Below are 17,359 nucleotides of genomic sequence, written 5' to 3'. Positions count from 1 at the left end.
CTGCTTGCAACAATAAGCTTCATTTCCGTCGATCATCATCGCCGCCGTGACAACCACCACCGCGATACAACGATCAGTTCCATCATATCCACCGCGCGCTATTGGATAATCAAACACCCAAAAATCAATAACTTTGAATGGATCGAAGGCGAAACCCTAGGCGCTACGCCGGAATTTCTATTCTCGACTATCGTCACATACTGCCAAAGAGGTTTGATACTGTTTACATACATAGTTTACGTAACGTTAATCTGATAAAATTTCATGCTTTTATACTTTCCCTGTGGTTATGTCAATTTTATGTTTTTAGAAACAGATATGATCATTGCCGGCTTGTTCTTTGTTCATTTTTATGTGAATTGTCTTGTTGGATCGCCATGATTCTGTTTGCTTCCTGCATCAAGTTTTCAGTTTGTGAATGAATGAATGAATGGCAATTCATGCTCTAACGTGTGTGTCCTGAAATCGGAAAGTTATTTGCCATGATTTCAGTTGCTTTTGATCTTAATTATATGATAGTCAGCTTGATTACAACAACAACAATAACCAGCTATATGAAGTATGATTAAAGAATGCAAATTCATAACGTAATCGGTCTTGTTAATTGTGGCTGCAATATGGGTCGGAGCCAAGTACTTAGTTAATGTGAACCGGCTGAAAAATATGAATCGACCGTAATCAAAAAATTGAACCGCTGAATTTCATGTCTGGCTCCCGCCACTGGCTGCAATGGTGCTATAACCCCCCGTAATGCATATTCTTATTCGTGTTATACACTTAAAATTTCCTCCGTTTAAAAAGTAAAATTAAATCTTGTGTGTTCTTCAATCAGACGTTAATCGGCGATTTGGTTGTCTGGTATCGATGCGTGTAAGTTTTCGCCTTGTGATTTTCTCTCTGTGTTCTGTTTTTTGATTATTCTCACATGTTCATGGCATCGATATAATCGATGTTTTGGAATTGGGCGTCAAAGTATCGCATCATAAAAATTCGGCGTGTGCATAATGAACGGATTCCTGTTCATACCTTAACGTCACATCATAAAAATCTTCCGTGTTTTGGAATTGGGTGTTGAGCCATCGCATCAAATAGGAAAATCATAATTAGACTGTAACAGTTATATTCACATTTGATAATAACTGCATTTGTGAACATTTTGCAGTAAATGGAAATCCTCTGAATTTAGGATTTTAGGTAGCTTTAACAAAGACCTTGTCACTGCAGTAAAATCATTGTTTGTTAAGAATTTTGTGGGGTGAAGGATATTTCCATTCCTTGGTTCGATGAGACATTGGTATCAATCCAGGCATTGACTAGAGAAGGACCAATTCTCTTATGTGAATAATAGTATTAGTTTTGAAGTATACAGAACACAATTGTTTGAATAAATTCTCGCACTTGCATGTATTTCCATCTGGTAGTATGTTTGCCCTGTGGTATTTCACCCATTTAATCCTGGTTGACCATTCCTGCTTGATTTCATTCTGTGACTAAGTGCTAATGTTTAGGTCTCATATGATGGATATGCTTGTAATGCAAGAATGCTGTTATAATATAAACCCATAAAGCTTAAGTAAGACATTCTACGTCTATTCGTTGTATGTGTTTTCTAACCATTTTTAATTGCAGAGATCAAAGAGCGATATGAAAAAAGACAACACATCAGAACCCCCAGGGAGCCCTCGAAACCGAAAGGTACACATGTTTCTATGTCAAACTGGTTCTGTTAAAGTATTTTTGATACTAGAGTTGTTTGTAATACTGGTATAATAGATTTATTAATCATTATTTTATGGATTAACTTCTTCGAGATTTTGATGTAGCTAGATGAAATGTTTCAGGTATCAGCTAGATGGGACCCTGAAAATGCATGCAGGCCTGTCATTGACGAGGCTCCTGTATTCTATCCTACTGCTGAGGTATTCTTATCTAAGAAAAAAATGGAGATTTTATTTTCGTAATCTATCCTTTCCATTTCCTTATCGTGTTTATGATTGTCCATTTATCAGGAGTTTGAAGATACCCTCGGCTATATTGCGAAAATATGCAACGAGGCGGAGCCATTTGGCATCTGCCGTATAGTTCCTCCGTCATCGTGGACCCCAGCATGCCCCTTAAAAATTAAAGACGTCTGGGTAAAAGCAAAATTTTCCACCAGAATTCAGCAAGTTGACTTGCTTCAGAATAGGGAGCCGATGACGAAGAAAAACAGAAGCAGGAAACGGAAAAGGAGACGGCAATCGAGAACGAGTAAAACAAGAAGGCCTCTCAATTCTGGTTCAGATTCTCCGGCTGCTCCCGAGAATGAAGAGAAGTTTGGGTTCAACTCCGGGTCAGACTTCAGCTTTGCAGAATATAAAATCTATGCTGAGAATTTCAAGCAGGTTTACTTCGGAATGAAAGATATGCCAGAGTCTAGTGTTTCTGAGGCAAAAAGATGGCAACCCTCATTGGAGGACATAGAAGGCGAATACTGGAGAATAGTAGAACAGCCCACTGATGAGGTTAAGGTATGAAAATATAACTGAACTCTATTTTCTGGAAAAATGTAATTTATGCGTTATCTTCTGTGGTAAAACTTTTTTTACTTATTTATCTTGTTCTAGGTTTACTATGGCGCTGACCTAGAAACAGCAGCCTTTGGAAGTGGGTTTCCGAAAGCATCATCAAATCTAATTAAAGGAGATTCAGATCAGTACGTGACGTCAGGCTGGAATCTGAACAACTTTGCTCGTCTGCCAGGATCCATGCTTTCTTTCGAAGGATATGATATATCTGGCATTATAGTTCCATGGCTGTACGTGGGGATGTGCTTCTCCTCCTTTTGCTGGGTAAGCATAATAACAAATGTTTTCCATAATAATCTGTTTCTTTCGTCATAGCCACTTTCATGAATATTTGTTCGTTTTGTAATCTGTGTGCATTTTGTATGTAACAGCATGTTGAAGACAACCACCTGTATTCGGTCAACTATCTTCATTTTGGAGATCCGAAAGTATGGTACGGAGTTCCTGGAACTCACGCTTCTAAACTGGAAGATACATTGAGGAAGCATCTTCCGGATTTGTTTGATGAAGTTCCTGATTTACTAAGTGAATTGGTAAGATGATGTTAATTTTTTTTATTTTTTAATTTTAATCTTCCGAATCAAGTAAAAATTAAGTTTTGGACATGTTATTTTCTCCCAGCTATCTCCATCACTGTTAAAAGCTGAGGGCGTACCAGTATATCGAGCTGTCCAGCATTCTGGGGAGTTCATTCTGACATTCCCAAGAGCCTATCATGCTGGATTCAACTGTGGCTTCAATTGTGCCGAGGCGGTCAACGTGGCGCCAGTTGACTGGTTGTCACATGGACAACAAGCTGTTGAGATCTACAGCGAGCAACATCGTAAGCCATCATTTTCTCACGACAAGCTTTTACTTGGATCAGCTCGAGAAGCTGCCCTGGCTCTTTGGGAACTTGAAGTTTTAAGGAAGGAAAGTCCACAAAATTCGAGGTGTAAAAGAATTTATGGGAAGGATGGAGTGCGTACCAAGGCACTTAAGGTTGGATGTCTATCACCCTCTTTTTTGAAACTCAATTAAGTTTATTTTACAGAATGCTAATAGGAATACATTTTCCTTTAAATATATTCTCAGGCAAGATTACAGTTGGAGGAGCAAAGAATTGAATGTCTTCCAACACCTTTGAAGTTCGAAAAGGTGGAAAAGGATTCCGATTCAGACACAGGGAGGGAATGTTTCCAGTGCTCGTATGACTTGTACCTCTCTGATGTCGGCTGCGCCTGCTCTCCTGACCGGTTTGCTTGTCTTAAACACGCGAACAACCTTTGTTCTTGTGACGCTGAAAATAAACACATCCTCGTCCACGACACCATGGATGAATTGCATGTCTTAGCAGAGGCATTAGAAGGAAACTTGGGCGCTATAAAAGCATGGGCTGCAAATAACCATGAGTTGCTTCATGTCGGTGTCGGTGAGCCTCGCCGAGGCGATACGCCGAGAGGAGAGGAAATGCTAACCGGTGGCCCAAGTTGCTCTACCGAGCTAATGTTGTTATCAGATAGTGCAACTGTGGGGAGCCAAATCGAGAACACAAATAAAGTTATAGCCTATAAAGGTAAAGATAAGTTGGATTTGGATCTTAACTTCATGTACAATAGTCAAAATTGTACATCAGATTGTTAGCAGAAGGAGAAAGCTATTGTTGGAAATGGTCATGCCTCCACCTCCAACAGCAATATGCTATTCGGGGTTGATCTGTCGGAGAATAACAAGTTGAGAGTTCAAAAGACCGACATGAGCTCACCTTTGGTCTGTGATGCAAATAATTTGTTGGGAGTTAATGTGGAGGTTCTTGATACCGGATCCATCGTCAATGAAAGAAGGTGGTGCTCTAAACAAGCTATCTTTCCAAGAGGTATGTATATTTATTTAAGGTTTGTTTATATTTAACCTTTGTGTGTATATTTATTTATTTATTCTCGGCTGTCTTCTCGTTTTGTGTAGGATTTAGAAGCCGTGTCAAATTCTACAACGTTTTAAATCCAACACAAGTGTGTAGCTATATCTCTGAGGTTATGGATGCAGGACTTCTCGGACCTCTATTCAAGGTTTGTCTTTCTTATTCTTGTTTTCTCTTCCATTCGTCGTTCTGTTTTATCGTTTTGCATTAGTTGCGATTTGGGAAAACGACATATAGGACACAGTACATTCTAAATTTGAGTTTTGTTAATCTATATAGGTGAGTTTGGAAGAAGGATGTATGGAGTTTTCAGGTATCTCACCACAGAGTTGCTGGGAGAATGTGAAGCAAAGGCTGATTTCTGAAATTGATTGACGGAACAGCCTTGGAGAAAGAGGATCCCCACCTTTACAGTAATTGCTAAAAGTAAATGGCCTTGAAATGTTCAGACTGCTCTCGCCTCCTGTAATTAAGGTAAAACCTATGTATCTTATTAAAAAAAAAAAATCTCCTTTTTTCTTTCAAGCATAATCCGATTCTTGATTATATGTTGCGAAAACTTGTTTTCCACGCTATTGAAGCTCTTGATCCAGATCATCGCTGCCAAGAATACTGGAATCACCGAATTGAAATCAAGAATTTCTCAAATGAAGAAAAGAACGAAGACTCGGTTGTACAGGAATTCTTAAAGAAAGCAAGTCCAGAAGAGCTAACAGCAATGAGGAAGATGCTGACTAACGAGACGCTGACCTCAAAGATGACAACATTCATCGATGACATGCAGACCTTAGAGAGAGTGGGAGAGACAGTTTACAGTTTAACAAAAGTTTTCCTTTGTTTTCTCATTACAGGATTTTTCAAAAGTTTTCCTTTCAAAAGATTCTTCCTTTGTTCAACTCATCACAGGATTTCGAGAAGTTTTTCTCCATGGAATGCTGTTTTCCATTAGTAAAGTTTTGGTTTTTTTAGACAGTTTACCTTTTTAGCTATCTGTCATCATTTACTACATTCGTCCCTAATCACGTTTTCTATGCAATTAAGTGGTGTGATGTCCTTATATCTCTTGTAGCTCTTTTGCATTGAAAACGTGACAGTTAATTAGGAACGGAAGGAGTATGTTATATGTACAAAACTGATTCGAGGGCATATTGTCTTTGGAAATAAGCTTCATCTTTTTCGTCCTTAATTAACCGTCACATTCCTTATGCATCTTACATAACAAATGTAATACTTAACTAGGGACGGTGGTAGTTATAAAAAAAATATATTTCTGAAACACCCTTTGTTAGGTTATGCCTATATCGATGTCTAACGTTGTAAGAAGCTCTGTTTTTACCGTTGCTATCATATGAATAAGATGGCAACATCACTCACTGAAACTATCAAAACGCTGGCGTTTTGATGTTCCACAAGCTGATTCTCCAGCCTGGGCTTTTAGTCTTGGACTGGGCCTGGGCTAACTTTGTCTAAAGCCACAATATATTTCTTTCCTTCAATTTTTTTTTCTTCCCTTTGTTAACGTTTTATCGACGTTTAAAGCACAAACGGAGTCATTTCGCCGTTATAATTTTCTACTTTGCTTGGGACTTTTAATGTTATGGAGATAAAACTTTTCTTGTTTTTGGATACGATTGGTAACATGGTTTTGATTATCTTTTTTTGATTTTTTTTTTTTTATATAATCACGAATTTTTATTCAAATCTGACGTTTATCGATCAAGATATTGATAATATTTGTATTCGAGATTATGTTTAATCTAACGTCACGAATACCAATCCATTTGACACATATATCAAATGCTTTATTTTTATTCAAAATCTCACATCTATTGATTACGACGTGAATGATGTATTTGAGATAATTTTGAATCTCGCCTCCCGTCTATCAATTCATTTGACACATATGTCCAATAGTTTGATGAGTGATCGCGGGAACAAACAATCCCTTATAGAAAGGTTTACCTGATAGGGTCATGAACATCACTCAACATCCTTGAAATTAAATGGTCGCATATGGGCAATCCATGATTGTCATTTAAAACCTTAGCAAGATTTCACTTTTAGAAAAAAAGAACAAGTCAACATATATATAATTGGTACCAACCACACCTATTTAATTTATTTAGTTAATTAATTAATTGCAGCCTCCACGTTAGGAAACTATTGACATCCGTTCATAAATTGTGAAAGGGCCGTGAGGAAAATTGCCAATAATTTTTGTTCACTTCACTAGGGTGGATGTTGATTGTTGAAACAAACGAGTATTCAAGATCATAATTTCAGACAAAAAACAAACTCTTAATGATTTCAAGTGGTTTTGCATACAGATTAAAGATAATAAGTATTTATACACAAGAGTTGAAAGTTGAAAATATATTCTAAATATTGTTAACTGTAAAGCAAACTGATCTAATTTCTACATAATCCAGTAAAAGCATGATTGGTGGAGTATGATGAATGATGGCATGTATTGAAGAAGTGTGCAGAAGTGAGCATGATGGTGATTGTCTAGAGACAAAACTGAAGCAGGGTGCATAGGAGTAGAATGTGCACTCTCAAGATGGCACCGGAGAGAAGTCATAGATGCCGAGCTTGGACATGAAGAATCCAGGGAAGGATCTCGCAAAAATCTCTGACAGTACTTCAAACAATCACATGGGGCACTTGCTTCAATTATCGTAGCGAGTGGAGACGCAAGGGAGCTGAGCAACATGGAATGACTTGATATGATAATCCCATTATCGTGACTTTACCAGAATAACTCATTCAATGCCTAACTATACCACTATCAAATAATTACACATCATAGGTGGCAAAGTCATTCTTCTACAAAGTTGGCAAAATCTTCTCCAGGAAGATATGGATTCATGATGGGGATGAATTTGATCCTACTCAGATGATCATGATCCTGTTTGGAAGGACTTGAAGCACCTCATCAATACTACAATCTTATCAATCTATAGATGCTCCAATACAGGCTACTGGAGATGCTACCAGAGAGGAGCAAAAGGACTCTCTTGGTTTTCGATGGTTTGTGTGACTTAAACTCTGATTCATAGGAGCTTTTCCATACGCCGTTGGTTGGGCGAGGCATGGATGTGTTTATAACGACACAGAACGGTTACGTCGCATCTGTGGTCGGAACAACCTTTTACAGCCTCCCATTAATGTCGCAAGATGATGTACAAAAGATCTTCTACTTACATGCTTTGGGAGAAGTTGACCCCCAACTCCTCATGAAGACCATATAACTGCGAGACAAATAGCAGGAAGGAGTATGGGTTTACCGCTCATTGACAAAGCTTTTGGTCAAATGCTCCGGTCACCAGCTTATGATAAGAAGAAGAAATGGAGAGAGATCTCAAAGCTCTCACCCATCGAGAGTGGCATCCTCCTTTTAGGCTATCTCTCTATCTACACGAGATTGCCTACGTATTTGAAGTTGTGTTTCTCTTTTTGTGCTATATTTTCAGAGGGCTATGAGTTTAAGAGGAAAGATATAGTTCAATTGTGAATAGATAATGGTGTTGTTCTTGGGGAGGATGAGAGCGACTTAGAATCTCTTGGAAAACAGTATTTTAATGGCATGCTGGCCAGGACGTTGATCGAGGAATCATTTTCCTCTCTCTTCATGATGTATAGTTCCATCCACAAATTGAGAACATTTGTTTTTTAGGAACTCTTGTTTTCATGGGCAAAAGAAAAAAGCCCCACATGATGCCATGTTTACGAAAATGATTTTAGGTTCGAAGATCTGCAGCTCTATGGATATGTGAAGACCCTCATACCGTCTACTACAAAGTTGTGGATTATTGATCCGTCTTTCGTAAATGAGACATGACCAAGAATGCCATCGATGAGGGTTTTATCATTTGCTCATGAAAGGGATCTCCCCAATTTGAAGACCGATTTCTTTGATCGAATGAGGCTTTTGAGACACTTTGACTTTCTCCAATACCCCATTCAAGCTTAGTCCAGATTTGATAGTGAACTTAAAGAGTTTACTACGAGAAAATTCCAGTTTGAAATAACTGCCGAAAGATATGTATATAATGGCGAATCTTGAGACTATCCATGTGAAGGGTGCCCCGTTAAGTAAAGGAATGTCGAGGAGATTGATAAACATGCATTGAGGTTACTAAAAACTTTGACACAATTTATTGTAGGCGCTAATAGGGACATGGCTGCATGACTTGGCGAATTAGGTTATTTCAAGGAACTCCATGGAAGACTTTACATTTCAAGGCTGAAAAATGTAAGACTGACTGATGCTGAGTAAAGTATCAAAGACCGACTGCATGACTTCTGTACACTTCTTCACCACATACCACCGTTCATCTTCCGAACCCAATGAAGGCCCTTTATCACAACAACAACAACATGCTTCTATATAATAGTATTAGTAAAGCTTTTGATCACTAAATCAACCTCATTTTCACTACTGATGTGGCGTCCGCTGACCTAGTAGGCAGCATAGTCTTATGCCCTCCTCTCAAATTTATGAATGGAGTTTGCTCTTTCAGTACAAGTAGAGCCTTGGATAGTTGTCTATTGTACTTTTTGTCCATCAACTCTTTATATTCTTTATCCGACAACTCTCTAGCTGCATGGAAAATATCTAATACATCCTCGGCTTCGAAGAAGACAGTCTTTATATGATTCAACCACTCTCTAACTGAAGGATTAGAGAATTATTTGGCTTCAGAGTCTTCAATAAATCCACATATCGTCAACAATGATCTTGCAGCAAGTTCCAGTGCCATCAGATCAACTCCTTGCTTGGTCCTTCGAAAATATTTTCTGATCTAATTTTTACATAATCCAATAAAGCATAGTTGGTGGAGTATGATGAACCGGGGTGTGAGTTGAAGAAGCCTGCATAAGTGAGCATGGTGGTGATTGTCTGATAGAGACAAAATTGAAGGAGGGTGCACATGCATGATCGGATAGAATGTGGTGAAAATATAAGTGGGCCGAAAGCCCAAACTTCAATAGAGAATTTGGATTTGTAAACTTTATCTTCATATTATTGAAATTTTTTACATGTGACATTTTTATATGATAAATTCATAGGTGGGAGGTTAATTTATACCATGATATTTACCCTCAGAGTACTGATCTTATGTATTAAAACAAGTAGGATTTTGTATCTTGTATCGTGATACATTCTACGACTTGTTAGCAAATTTTAAAACTGGTCGACTTCTTACCAATAAGATATTGAGTGATTGGTAAGCATATCGCACCTTATGGAAGAGCTCATGGGATCTATATATCATGAGAGATCACACTTTTTTGGTATGAACAATTTAAGACTCTCTAACATAAATAAGTTTAATACGAAATATTGTTGAGGTAGAGAAAGAAAAAACACTAGCCTTGCCTAATTTGGCCGGTAAATATGTAAACTTTATAAGTATATGTACTTGAAACCACGAAAACGATAGGTTACTTCAAAAAAGTACGTAGACTAATATAAATTTATAATAAGAATATACAGAGGAAGAATAATTGTAATATATCTACACACTTTGTCATACTAAATGCTGCCATTTCGAGACAAAAGCTTTGTGAAATTAACGTTGCCAACCTTAACATAGTGACTGGAATAAAATATTATATATATATATATAAACAATTTTTAATTTTTTTAAAAAAAAAACCTTGTATTAAGAATAAGTAACAACTGTCTTTGTGGTCCTTCAAGTTCTAGGATACCTACCTCCGAAAAATAAAAACTACTATATATTGTACAAATAATTTTTTTGTTCTTTCATTTTGACCCTTAAACAATGTCATAATTAAATGCAAACAATAATATACAGTGTTGCATATCGTGGTTTTTTGTTCATGACAGGTAAATGCAAGTAGTTAACGAAAAAAGAAGGCTAAAATTGTCGACCAATATACATTTTTAGTCTTGTTTTTATTAGGTTTATATATATATTCATGATAAGCCATTATCCAAGAAAGAAAATCTAACGAACTCATTGATATTTTGGTATATATGTATAGAGAACATATTATTGTCAGGTGGTGCTTCGAAAATTTATCAGGAAATGAATTTTTTGATCCACAATTATCTCACGTGTCAACTATTTAGACAAGTATTGTAATTGATATTCGGTATGCACCAAAATACCTCTTTTTTATCCATGAAAGAATATCTAATGAATTCATTGATATTTGGTAGCATGTATATAGATAAATATTTGGGAACATATTTTGGTTGCTTTACTACTAGAAATGCTAAAGCTAGATATTTTTATAAGCTTGGTATACACATCTTATTTATACATATGTTTAAGGACAATTTATAGTAGTATTCATAATGTCGTGATTGATTGAATATGAATGTGAGGACTCACATCCCTACAATTATGGGTTGTATTAGTGGTCCTTATTTTTGAAGTTAAAAAAAAAAGAAAAAAAAAAAGAAAAGGGGAGCCCTTTATATATTATACTAATTATCGTAAAGGCACTCTTATCTAAATACACCTTAAGTCATAAATGAGGAGAGGGCAGCCCTCTTTATATATGGAATGGGACACTTAAATTTCTAAACCCTACTAGAGCTACAATATATATATTTGTATGCAATCTTCTTTTAAACTACATTGCAAATTTTGATCGAAGATAAAAACATCAATTTGAAATTTTATTTTTTTAATAAGGGTTGAATTTTATTAATGAAACTAAAAATAAGACCAAGTTTGTCAATGTTAGATCGATTTGAAATTAATTTAGAGAATTATATTTATCGAGTAATTAAAAGGTTTGAAGAATAAAAATTCTGCCAATCAAACGTGATCCAATAATTAAAATGTTTATTCTCATATAAAATTATGTATTAAATTATGAAAAAATAAATTTTGGATTGATAGATCGTGTTACATAAAAAAAAAGTTCATATATATGCGCGTGCAATATATACCCTGGCAAGTGATCCCTATAACATAAATTTATTTAAGTACCGAAAGAAAATATATAGCAAGAAGCTGGTAAGCTAATATCATGTGATAATTTTACTTCTATCGAGAAGTGTAAACACAATATATATTTTACGTGTGAGTAATACTTGACATTTTTTTCCTCTATGGATGAATAAATGAAAATTTATTAGTCATTTTTTTTATATAAATAAAATAAAATAAAAATTAATAACATGAATAAGACTGATCTATGGAAATTTGGATTGAGCAGTACCTAACCCTCCCTTGTGGCCACTCCAAATTAAATTCCTCCCCATGAAAACTAATGACGGTGACAGCTCTGAAAATAAAAGCTGGCGAACGAGATCGACTAGACTGCAAATTAACACCAGGTCGATCGTAATTTTTTTATGGAACGATTTTAGATTACAAAATATAAGATAGTCCTTCAATTCAAACAATTTTAAAAGTTGTTATCTTAAAAAGTCGACCCATAATTTTTAAGATGAATGTCCATTTCAATAATTATTAGGTCAACAAATCCGATTGAGTCGATCGTAAAATTAAAGCCATTGTTTCATTATAAATCATTATTATAATTTACATTATCGATTTAAGAGTTTATAACTTCGTATCGGATACTATATACCGTATATAATTTACATGATATAAGGTTTGTAGCTAGGGTTTAGGATCGAGGATAATTACTTGAAACTTGGCCACTTGCAAGCGAAATTTATATGAAACTCAACTGAAAAATCGTTGAAAATTCGATTTCATGTCGCTATATATGGAAAGTTTATATGCATATGGTAGTTAACAGTCATTATCTTAACTAAATTAACGGCTAAGGCGCCATATAATGATCTGTCTTTTTTTGATAAGTATAATATATATTTATATGCGAAACCACATTTTATACTTCTCTTAAATCATTACGCCAATAAACATAACTCTCATAATTCAAATCGAAGAATTGTACCGTTCTTAAATGATTCCGTTAAACAATTATATCTCTCTACCGTTAAAAATTGCCTCATGGCACCAATTTCCGTTAAACCATTTTACGTGGCATCTTAGACCAATCTTAACATGTCATGTGGCATGTGATATGGAAAAAAATTGACACGTATCACATAAAATGCCACATGATCAATAGATATGAAAAACCGGTTCGGTCCGGTCCAAATCCAAACCGATTTGGTCTAAACCCGAACCGGTCAGGTCCAGAAACGAACCGGTCCAGTTAATTAATTTATTTTAATAAAATTATTTTTAAATTTTTAAATTTTATTCAAATTTTAAATTTTCTTTATTTTATAAATTATAAATATTTTTTAAATTTAACTTTTAATTTATATTATTATATTTTTTTATAAATAAAATTTATAAGTTTTTGTTATAAAGTAATTGTTTTTTTTTTAAAAAAATGCATGTTTATTATAAAATTACTAAAAAAACTAATATTTAAAAAATTAGTAAATTAATTTATTACTAATTATTAAATTAATTAATATTTTTAAATTACTAAATTATTTTATTTTTAAAAAATAATGCATGTTTATTATTAATATTTTTAAAATTACTACTACAGTCGAACCTCGATAATATAATAACCAATAAATTAATAATCTCACTAAATTAATAATTTTTTTCACTCCCAAATTACGATTTTAAAAGTAATCTTATTTCGATAATTAATAATCTCGATTAATTAATAAATTTTAACGGTACCGACATGATTAATTTAAAGAGGTTCAACTTGTACTTTCATCTAAAAATAGATACATCTTTTTATAAATATATAGGAAAAAAACATATGTATTTCTAGATCGGTTAGTATTAATGCATGTTTATTTTAAAATTACTAACTACTTTTTAAAACTATAACTAATTTGATAATAAATATTTATAAATATTTAATTATAAAAATAACAATTATAACTTTTAATTTTTAATAATAAATTTATAAATTAAATTAATTAAATGGACCGGTTCGAATCTAGATCGGACCGGTTTTGGACCGGACCGGTTTGTTTATGGACCGGGCCGATTCGGCTTTAGACCATATTGGTTTTGGTTTGAACCGGACCGAACCGGTTTTACATGTTTATTGATCATGTGGCATTTTATGTGACGCGTGTCAATTTTTTCCACATCAACTAGTCAGTCTCTTTTATTTTACAGTGGATAATCTTTTTTTCGTAACATGTCACGTGGCATGTTAAGATTGGTCTAAGATGCTACGTAAAATGGTTTAACGGAAATTTGTGTCATGTAGCAATTTTTAACGATAAAGGGATATAATTATTTAACGGAATCATCTAATAAGGATATAATTTTTCGATTTGAACTAAGAACGATATTTTTGTTGGTATAATAATCTAATAGGAGTATAAAATGTAGTTTTCCATATATATATATATTGATGTTCGATAATTATAATGATGATCTATGTCAAAGCAAGAATCGTGGATATCAACATTGTGAGTTTCTTCAACTTTGTAGATCCTTTCAATATACTCCTTAAAGTTTCTTTTTAGAAGATTAAGCCATTCAATCTTTATAAAATTAATACTTCTTCAATTCTAAAATGATTCTCCATTTTGCATTTTGAATAAAAAAATATTAAAATGGCCAATCATTTTAAAATGGAGGGACTTACATAAAAGATAAATTACTTAAGAACAAGTGATTTTAACAAAAAAAATAAAATAAAATAAACATAATTAGAAATATGAACATCGTCGCAAAAACCTAGTTAAGGAATGATAAACTCCTCGATACATGACGTAGAACAAATTGCGGAAGACTATCTCACTTGGGCCGACAGCCAGAAGCCCAAGCGAGACGGATCGAAGAATTGAAGAATTGCGCTTAAAAAGTCAACCGATGTTAAAACCGCCATAACTTTTGACTCGGTTGTCGGAATCGCAATCATAATAGTGATTCGGAAAGCTCGTGAAAAGTTCTATTGGTCAATTTGGGTTTATCTAGTTGGAGTTCGGTAAGTGTCTCATCCAAACCCGTTTCGGTCTTCAAACGGACCAGTCTTCGTTTTAGTCTATTTTCGTAATTTTCGATTTTAGTTGTTTTTTCAGTTTTGGAACTATTTAAACAATTTCCCTTTATTATTTTGATTAACTTTGAATAAATAAAAACCCTAATTCGAAAAATTTCTCAACAGTTTTTGAGTTTTTAGACTGAAATTCGTTTATGTGCTATTTAGACTGCGTGATTACATATATATATATATAAAAACAACTCGCCTTTTATTGACGAATTTTGTTTCAATATATCAAATATAACCCATGAAAAGAAGCAAGTCGCCTCTAAAAAAACCCGAGCGTAAAATCAGTTTTTTTTTTCCCAATAATCGGCAGTATCTGACTGCCGTTTAATGGTTTAACGACAATTTACCAAACTGTCGCACTAGTGAATGGCAGAACATATAAAATGGCAGTTTTTAACTTCTTTAGAGAGTTAAATTTGAACTGAATATTTATTAAACTCAAAATGACGTCATTGATATATGTCTAGTTCTAGATAGTATTTTGATGTTTAAGGGCGACATATATTGAATTTAGAGATTTGTTGCCGATAGTGACAAATGATATGCTGTTAAATACACCGACCACTCGACAAATTTACATATAATTAATTACTACCAACAAATTATAACGTGTCTCTTTATTTATCAAAGTAATTTGCAATCCTCAGTCATTTTTTATGGTAATTTTTCAATGTATATATATAGTGCATACCGTTGAGTTAGTTTGTTTCGTGAGGTCAGCTTACCAAAATATTATTGAGAGTTTAGTCAGTGTTAGACTGGAAATGAAGAGCAATACTGGTAGGAAGAAGAAAAATGAAGCAAAAGTGAATCTTGAAAAGAGAAGGAATAAGAATCAAGGAGTCATTTTGAGAAAAATTACAGCAAAAACCTTCTTTAAAGTATTTAAGGTGAAGTTCGGTCAAATTGGACCGAAACTGGTGGCCGGAGATCATGCCAGGATCGGTTCAGGCAATATTGAAAAGAAGAAGAACCCTATTGTAGGAATAGACCAAAGTGAACATCGAAAAGAGTTAAAGGACCTTGGTGTCACTGGATCAAACTTGAAGGATGTTGCGGTTATTTCAGAAACTTTCGAAGCCGAAAATGCAATTGAGATTCCACTGGCCGGAATTTCGATTTGCGAAGGTCAAGGCATAGCTGGAAATGATCATGACAACCTCAGCAACAACGACATTGTGTTCAATTGCTTCGCAAATCAGCCGATCAAAAAGCTCTAAATCGAGCTAGGGTTCTTGTTATGGTATGTTTTCTGGATTTTCTAGTTTTTAGCTTGAAGATCAATAAATTAGGGTTATGTGTTATTCTCTCGATAGTTGATGGATTTTAGTGATCAAAGTCAATTTCATGTTTCTTTGGTAGTCTGAATTCATTGGAATGGTCAATTTTATCAATTAACTAGTAATGAATAAGCTGCTAGCTCGATCAGTCTATTTTCTGGGTTTTACTGTCAAAAATTGGGGATTTTGTATGCAAGCTACTTTTATTGTTCCTTTCGACTACATTATGCATTTGGAAGGGTTTGTGGACGTTTTTGCAAGTTCTTAGCATGAGAAGATGAGAATGGTCATTGTTTTAGTCCATTTCAGCCTTTATTTTAATAAGTTCAGTAGTCATTTTATTTTGCAGTCAAGTTAATGAAGAAATGAAGATGTAGAATCATTTGTTAGACTATTTAGAAGCTTTCTACAATGGTTGTCTTCATTGATCATATCTGGAACAAGTAGTCAACTCCAAAATCAACTTTTGAAGCATTTTTAAAGCCTAACCTGTAATTTGGAGAAGAAGAAGTTTTTTACTGCATCAAATTTACCAGTTTATTTTACTAAAAGATTAAAAAAATTAGAAAAGGAGTGATGCTCAAGAAAACCGTGTGAGACTGCTATGTGGCAATTTGTGGTGATGTGATCTCAAAAAGCTATGAATGAAATTTGAGATTGAAGTTCATCTCTGAGAAAATTTTCCAATTTTAAAAAACCTTTTACTTAAAATACAACCCAACATTAGTTCTTTTTAAGATTTCATACTCTTAAACATTGTGAGGAAACCTTTTAGATTAAGTATATCTCATCGAATTAACAATATGAAACTAATAATCATTAAATTTTTAGTTGTGTATCAATTTCTTTAACTACAAGCATCGATCATAATTTGTGTTGTTTTGCTTGGATCATGTCTGTATTGTTCTCCTTGATGTAAGAATCAGTTCAGCTTGATCCATCACATACATAGAATTGTACAAACCAATGACATAAAATTACATGAATTTTCATTAATTGAAATGTATTTTATACTTGAATTATCTTCTCGAGAACAAAGTAAAATAAATTCCATCTTTTTGATAAAATAAAATTACAATGACATAAATTACTACAGTGATATACATAAATTACTACAGTGATATAAATTTGGATCTTTTCTTTCTTTTTTTCCCTCCCCCAAATTAACAAGTGCAGAGACATCTTCCATAACTCCATCATAACTACTCCTCCTGCAACACATTAACTGTAACACCTTTTTTCCTGTATATGAAGCAGTATCCCCCTCACCAACAAAAATTACAAAATCCAAAAATAATAAATGAAATGTTAAAAACATATCAAGACCTAATTATTTCTCTTAAATTAAGTCTTGGTAAGTTTAATTCATAATTGGCACAAAGTAAAACTAGAGGAAGTAATTTCTGATGAGATGATCAATCGAGAGATATTATATAATGAGTAATGCTAAATGTAGCGAATTTCATATTATAAAATAATTAAAAATAATGGTAAGTTTTAAAAAAGTTTACCCAGATTAAAAACTTTTTAGTATAAAATTTTGTACGTATAGCATTTACTCAATTGATTATAATACCTCTCGAAAGGATATATCCATTTGTCTGTGA

General features: G+C 34.0%; 1 pseudogene; it reads left to right on the top strand.

Annotated features, from left to right (window-relative positions):
* The first annotated feature begins 1,644 nt into the window (after window positions 1-1,644).
* Window positions 1,645-7,718, top strand: LOC139881163 (lysine-specific demethylase JMJ18-like; annotated as a pseudogene).
* The last annotated feature ends 9,641 nt before the right edge of the window (window positions 7,719-17,359 follow it).

This window comes from Rutidosis leptorrhynchoides, unplaced genomic scaffold (genome assembly GCF_046630445.1).
Source record: "Rutidosis leptorrhynchoides isolate AG116_Rl617_1_P2 unplaced genomic scaffold, CSIRO_AGI_Rlap_v1 contig121, whole genome shotgun sequence".
Taxonomy (NCBI): domain Eukaryota; kingdom Viridiplantae; phylum Streptophyta; class Magnoliopsida; order Asterales; family Asteraceae; genus Rutidosis; species Rutidosis leptorrhynchoides.
This window is presented reverse-complemented; position numbering and strand designations above follow the sequence as displayed.